The sequence below is a fragment of the Phodopus roborovskii genome, unplaced genomic scaffold (genome assembly GCF_943737965.1).
Source record: "Phodopus roborovskii unplaced genomic scaffold, PHOROB, whole genome shotgun sequence".
NCBI lineage: Eukaryota > Metazoa > Chordata > Mammalia > Rodentia > Cricetidae > Phodopus > Phodopus roborovskii.
In genome coordinates this window covers 3,410,983-3,417,925 of record NW_026126511.1, presented here as the reverse complement: position 1 = coordinate 3,417,925, position 6,943 = coordinate 3,410,983, and positions in this window count along the sequence as shown.

The window sequence follows — 6,943 nt, the reverse complement described above, 5'->3', positions numbered from 1 at the left end:
TTTCTTCCTGGAGGCCCGGCTCCTTAGGACCTGAAGTTTCTCATCTGAAGACAGTTCAGCATTATGCAGATAAACAGGGAATTTAAGCAAGTTTAAAGTGTGATGATTTTCTTCCTGAAGGAAGGCTTATTACTCTACAGAATTACTGGCACAAACATTCCCTTTAGAGATGGCATTAGCATATGTACTAATACAAAGAAATGATCCTAAGATATTTTCTGGAAACCTACATTCCAGAAGACGTGATAGATTTTTTTTCCTTGGAGTTGCCAGTGAATTTTTTTTTTTTCCTAGACAGATCCAATTTGAACTGTAAAAGTCTTCTATGAAGCATTTAGACATTTAGATAAAACTTTTACAACATTGAGCCATGCACAGCTTTTTAACAACCTGGCCTGTGGGCTTGTCTGTCAGACGAATTTTTGATTGCTGGATGACATGGGAGGGGCCACTCCACTGTGGGTGCTATCATCCCTAGGCCTGTGCGAAGTAAGAAAGCAAGCTGTGCAAACCAGGAGAAGCAAGCCAGTGAGCAGCATCCTTCATGATCTCTGTTTCAGTTCCTGTCTCCAGGTTCCTGCCTTGAGCTTTCACCCTGGTTTCCCTCAATGAGGGACTGTAACCTAACAGGAAAGTCAGATCAGCCCTTCCCTTCCCGTATTGCTCCCGATCACAGTGTTTATTGGAGCAATGGAGACGCAAACCAGAACAAACCACTTCCAATTTTTATAATAATTATGATCTTGATTTTTTCTTTGTGAAAATAAACCATGATCAACATGGAAATTTTGAAGCACTGACTAAATTTTTAAATAAAGAATGAGGGTTTTAGTTGTTAAAAAAAAAAAAAAAATCAGAGAGGAAGGCATTTAACAACATTCTCAAGTCGGGCCCAAAAGACTTTGCTTGTACACGTTTGAAACATGTACAAGCAATGCCTTTGAAATGCACATCCAGGAAACAAAAGAATCTGAACATTGGATTTGAACTTCCCTTTGACATTTCTCTTTCCTCAAGTCCCGCCGTCCTTTACTTTTGAATGGTTAAGATTGGAGGATTATAGGATCCTCTCCGAGTCTAAATCTCCCTTTCATTTACTGAATTGTGCTCAGACAGAGTTTAGGTTTTGAAGGAAAATAGACACCCGATGGATATTTTGGAAGCAATCATGCCTCTTACTGAGATGAGCAATTACAAGGAAAGGATAGCACGTTGCTTTGCCGTTGCATACACAGCTGATTTCCTTATTTTTCATTAAATAAATTAGTGCATTGGGTTTCCCAGCCTGGGTAGTGACGCTGACGTCAGATTTTTCTCCTGCCCGCTGCAGGCCCTCAGCTCAGAAGCAGTGTTAATACCTCCTCTGAGGAGGCTTGGAGAGTCAGACGGAATTATTAGCCATAATGAACCCAGGCCTCTGCTTCAAGGTTAACAAAGAAAATCCCCACAGGTCACAGACATCTCTCTGGAGATCCAGTCCTCTCTCTGAGGCAAGAACATAGTTGCTAGCTTGTTGGAGGCAGAAGAAGCCTGGGGTAGAGAGTTGCTGATGAGTATCTCTGAAGAGTCTCTCCTCCTTCAGCATCTGTGAAGGAGGGGCAGGCGCTCCCCTTTTCGGGGCTGGAAGGGTTAATGAGCCTTTTTTATTTACAAAGGCTTTCTATTCCATCACAGTCTGTGTTAGTGTTGAAGACACATTTCAAGTTACTCACCACTCCAGGTATTTGACTTTCTCTTTGGCTACCAACAACTTGACGAGGCCTTTGAAATCTGCAGTGTTTACGTTTGGCTCTCTAGCTGTTTATGTCTGGCCCTGACAACCACTGCTTTGTCCGGACTCGTTACTGGTGTGTGGGTAAACTGAGGCTGAGAAGGCAACTGTGACTTGCCCTAGATCTCCCAGCCAGTGTGTGGTGTGCAGAAGTTAAAACTCGGTTCTTTTCAATTCCCAGCTCTGTGTTCCCAGAGGGGAGCCACGTGTTTGCAAAGAAAGGTCTTTACCTTCTGCACTCTGGAGAAGGAAATGCTGGTGGCCCTTTCTCTCTGGAGCCTGTCTTGGACCTAATGAGCTGTATTTGGGGTGGAGGAAGAGGGTAGCCCCCACACACATTCACACACACACACACTCACACACACCTCAAACACACACTCATACACACATTCACACACAGTCACACACTCTCACACACACAGTCACACACTCACACACTCATACACACACTTTCTCTCAAACACTCACACACACTCATACACACTCTCACACACACACACACTCATACACACACTCTCTCTCACACACACACTCTGGGTGACCAAGTGGAAGGGGCAGGGAATGCTAAGCCATCAGTTTATGACAGAGAACAGTGAGCCCTTACAGTAGACGAGCTAGTGTCGTAGATATTTATTATCTGACTGGTTAAGAAAAACAAACAAAACAAAAAACCGAAGACGTTGGAACCATAATTCCCAAAAGTTTGAGACGCCCAGTTACAGCAGCTGGTGGAGTGATGGATTGGTAGACTGGGAGTATTTGCAACTGACGATGACTCATTCTTACTGGAAAAGTGGGAACAGGCGGAGACTCCCATCCTTACTGGCTGCTGCAGACTTGATCAGCGACCCAGACCAACATCTCCATCCACGGTGTTGCAGCCTTCCTCCCAGGCCCCAGACGCATTGAGGAAAATGTTCTAGAGTCTTTCATGGCCAGGGCAGTACTCAAGTTTCAGCAGCGAGTAGACATCTCGTCTAGGGTTCATGGCCGTGTCCCACCCAGGACTCTTAGCACTGTGGGTTTAATTAGGCAGTGTCTTTCCCACCAGAGGCATCCCGTTGTTGAGTTATCCCATCACCACTGAGAAGACACACTTCAGTAAGCAAAACACCATTTATGTTCGCATACGAGGGGAGTTCCATTGTAACCACAACAGTCACACTTTTAAAAAACAGAAGATTAATGCATGGTTGCTCTTCCGTACACGTGCTGATGACCAAAAGGAGACAGAGACAAAACCATTTTGGTTTTGGAATTTGCCAGGCACATATCCAGAGTACTTAACTAAGTAGCTATGTAAGAGGAAAGTGGTGTTAAGATCCTTAGCCTCCCTCCCTCTGCCCCTCCCTCCCTCCTTCCTCCTTCCTCCCATCCTCTTCCCCCCCCCCACGCCTCCTCTTCCTTACTCTCCCTCCCTGTCTCTGGGTCTCTCTCTCCTCTCTCTGGCCTCTGTCAGGTTTGGTTTCTTTCTAAGCCACTGGTTCTCTTGAGAAAGCAGCCAGACCAGTTTGAGGAGCAAGCAGGCTTAGAGGAGCAATAGAAGTCTGCGCATGGGAACAGGGACGATAAAATCATCTCAGAAAATAATGAACAAGTAGCCTGAGAGTTTTCTCGAGGGTGGTATCACAGGTTATGCCGGGTTAATTTTCCAGCTTGGCAGTGTCTCTTTAAAAAAAAAAAAAAAAAACAAACCTTAAAGGGAAATGGATATGTCTTTCAAAGAAATCCAGTGCCATGGGTAGAGGGAATAGCAAGCCTGCCTGGAGTCCCCAAGCCAGTAAGCCTGGGAAAGCAGAAGTGCTCACATCTGGGTACTAATTGTGTGTTGTGAAATAAAGGCGAAGACGCTTGTGTTGAGAGCACCTCAGTTTACAGGGCCTTGGTTCACAGACATAACTAGAGCTTACACCTAGACGTTTGTCGCTCGCGAGGGAAATCTACGTGAATAGCTAGCGGACACAGCTTCCCTGTAGAGCGTACTCATCCACTCATCGGCTTTCATCATCCAGGGACAGGATTCAGGAGACCCTTGACCTGTTGCCTCGGCTTCTCCTTCCATAAAATGGGAAGAAGACCGTTTGGCACCCCAGCTGTGACTCAGGACCAGGGCCAGAACAGTCTTCCTCTCTCCCTGCTCCTCGGTGGCAACTCCTCAGACTGTTGGCCCATCGTTACCATGGTGACGTTGCAGCAGGGAAGCAGGCAGACTTGGGTGGCAACTGACCTCTGGAGAGCGCCTGCCTGGGTCTGAGGAAAGTCACAAAAGGAGCTGTGCCCAACCAAGTAGAGGGAGAGACAGAGGTGCCCACTGCAAGGAGCCAGCTGCCCGCATCCCTGCCTGCGTCCCACAGTGAACACCGATGTCATCTCGCAGAGCCCACAAGTGCCTGGCCTTATCCATTGTAGATTATACGTAATTGCCCGGGCCATTTTATTCCTAGACTTCAGACTTGAAACACAGTAAATTTGGTTGTTGGTTTCCGTGTGTCAGTTCCCTTAAAGATAAGACAGATTGTTGACTCAGGCCCCCTTTTCTGGCCACCCCATGTCAGTGGCAATTAAAACAAGCATGGCTGGAAACTGACTCTTCTGGAGTTGGGTGGAATTACTGCAGACAAGGTTTGTTTTTTCTTTGTTTGTTTTATGCTATATTATCAATCAGTTTCTTCCTGTTACCCCTGGGTTCTGTTCTCCAGCCAAATGGCAGGGCATGGGAAAGACTTGTTCTGCTCAGCATCAATGGCAAATCACCATGTTCATGTCTCGGGTCTGTCCACGCGTGTCTCGGGTCTGTCCACGTGGCAACCTACACAGTTCAAACAAGATATTGGTTTTCTGTCTGTCTAGGGTCTCAGAAACCCATGGACCGTCCCTTCCCCGTAGCTCATATCTGGTTCTGTTCCAGGATTGCTGTGTCCTGAACAAGTGCTGGGGTTGGTGAGATGTGGAGAGAGGCCAAGAGCTGAAAGGCTCTCAGAATATCTTCACCTCAGAGAGCACCCTTGGGGCCCCGCCTTCCAGGAGGCCACTCTCCGAGGCCTTCCCCAGAGACTTGTTGATCCTCGGGGATGTGTAGTACTCTGGGCTTCTGTGCAGACTGCTAGAAAAAGCCAAACAAGGGAGGGGGGAGGGGCTGTGGACTTCTTCCTGGCTTCTCAGGTTCAACAGTCATTTCCTCAGTCAGCCCAGAGCACCAGCGTCACCGCCCTTGACATTCAGAAGCCCCTCCCTCCCCAGATCCTTCTTCACCCTCACAGCTCCCTCCACGGTACAAGGAAGACTGAAATGGCTGCCAAGCAGGGCCTCACAAGCAGAAATAGCCTGCATTCTGTGTTGGTAGAAGAGCAAACAAGAGGGCGGATAATTCAACCAGCGAGGCGCCAGTCCCCGATCCGTGTCCCTCCTGCAGCTGAGGGACACTCTGCTGGCTCCTGTAAGTCCTCTTCCTTCCTGAGCCTCCTTAGGTTCAGGGTTAGAGCACCAGCTACCTCACCCCCTCCACACCCCTTTCCCATGACATAGGCTCCCATTAGATCCTGCGGCTCAGAGGGCCTGCTAACAAATCTAGGCCAAACACGGGCGAGTTGATAAGATTTTCACAGGAGTCCCTAAAAATACATTTCTCCTTAAATCATCCTTGCAAGTCACTGAACAGCCACGGAGGAACTTGAAAGACAGGAGTGGCTTTAGGAACTGCCAAGCCCCCTCCTGCTCAAAGCCCAGAATCTGGATTCCTGGGGAGCAGAAATAACAGCAGCCTCAAGAGAGGCCCAGGACGGTCTCAAGTCCCAACCCGAAGAAGGAACAAAGCAGGCGAGCGCGGGCGCTGTAAGGGCGGGCGCAGACTGAGAGCTCTGGAGTCTGTCCAGCTGTGTGTTTGCCCATTCATCTGCTGGCTCCTCATTCGGCCAGGGTTTGTCCATGTCCCAAAGTTAGATGTTTTGCTAGCTGTCCGGGGACGTACACGGACTCCATCCCCTTCACACAGCCACTACACTCCACGTGAGCCCTGGACCCTGACAAGGGCTCAGGAGGGAGAGGTAGCAAGACCAGGCAGAATGAACAAGGGGGGCAGATGCAACATTACATCAGAAAAGTCTTCCCCAGAGGGTGCAGCTGTCTGGGAGAGTATTCCCAGCAGAAGGATCCCGGGTCGATGCTTGGAGGCAGGAGTTAACCGAGGACCCAGACAGGGCCAGAATGGCTGGAAGGAGAGCTTATCAGAGAAACTCTGGGAGCAATCTCAGAGAAGGTCCTCCCACTGAAGACCATTGCAGGACTCCCGACTGTGACGCCCGGGATGTGGCAGATGGGAGACCAGCTTCCTTTGTGCTGATTTGTTGGGGGGATGTAGCGGAGGGTTGGGTAGATGGTTGAGAGGCGAGAGCAGAAAGGAACACGGGAGAGAAGTAAGGTCGCTCGGTGATGGCGGAGAGGCACAGGGCATGGATAGGAAGGTGACATCCACGTCGTTCATCTTCCTGTCATACGCAGGGTGTCTGGAGGAGGGAGAGAAGGACAGTCGAGAAAGAGAGGACAGACGTCTGGGAGACATCGTTGTCTATCTAAAGCCATAACAATCGGCGGTGAGATTGACACCGTAAGACCGGACACACACGTGTTTACCCTCCCAGCTGCCACATGTGTGTCTTTCTCCTCCAGTTAGCGCGGCGCGGGCCACCAGGCATGCACTCTACGATAGTTCTCATCCTCATTACCTTCCCCCTGAAAAACCCTATCACAGATGATGCTGGGTAAACGTTGGTCCTAAAAAGCCCTGCCTGGCCTTATCTCACCATTAAGCATGCTGACCCCGGGGTGAGAGCTGTTATCCTGGTAACCTGTCAGTGGTCTCCATACCGGGCTTCCTCCGGCACCGGCTGGCTCTTGCCTTGCTCCCGGGACACTTGGGTGTGTTTCTTGTTGCACCTTGTGTGCCGCTGGAGCCTCTGTTTTGTGGCCATGCTGAACCATTCTTGGTGAGGGGGTGTCAGCCACGCCCGGTCCCTACATCACTCACTGCTGCGGCTCAGCATGTACGCGGCCATATACATGCACACATGGAGGTTTTCATGGACTCCCATGATGCCATGGGCAGTTCCTGCTCAGGAGAGAATAGCCTTGCCACCTACCCCAGCTGCCGCTCCTACTCACTCATCTCCCTAGACT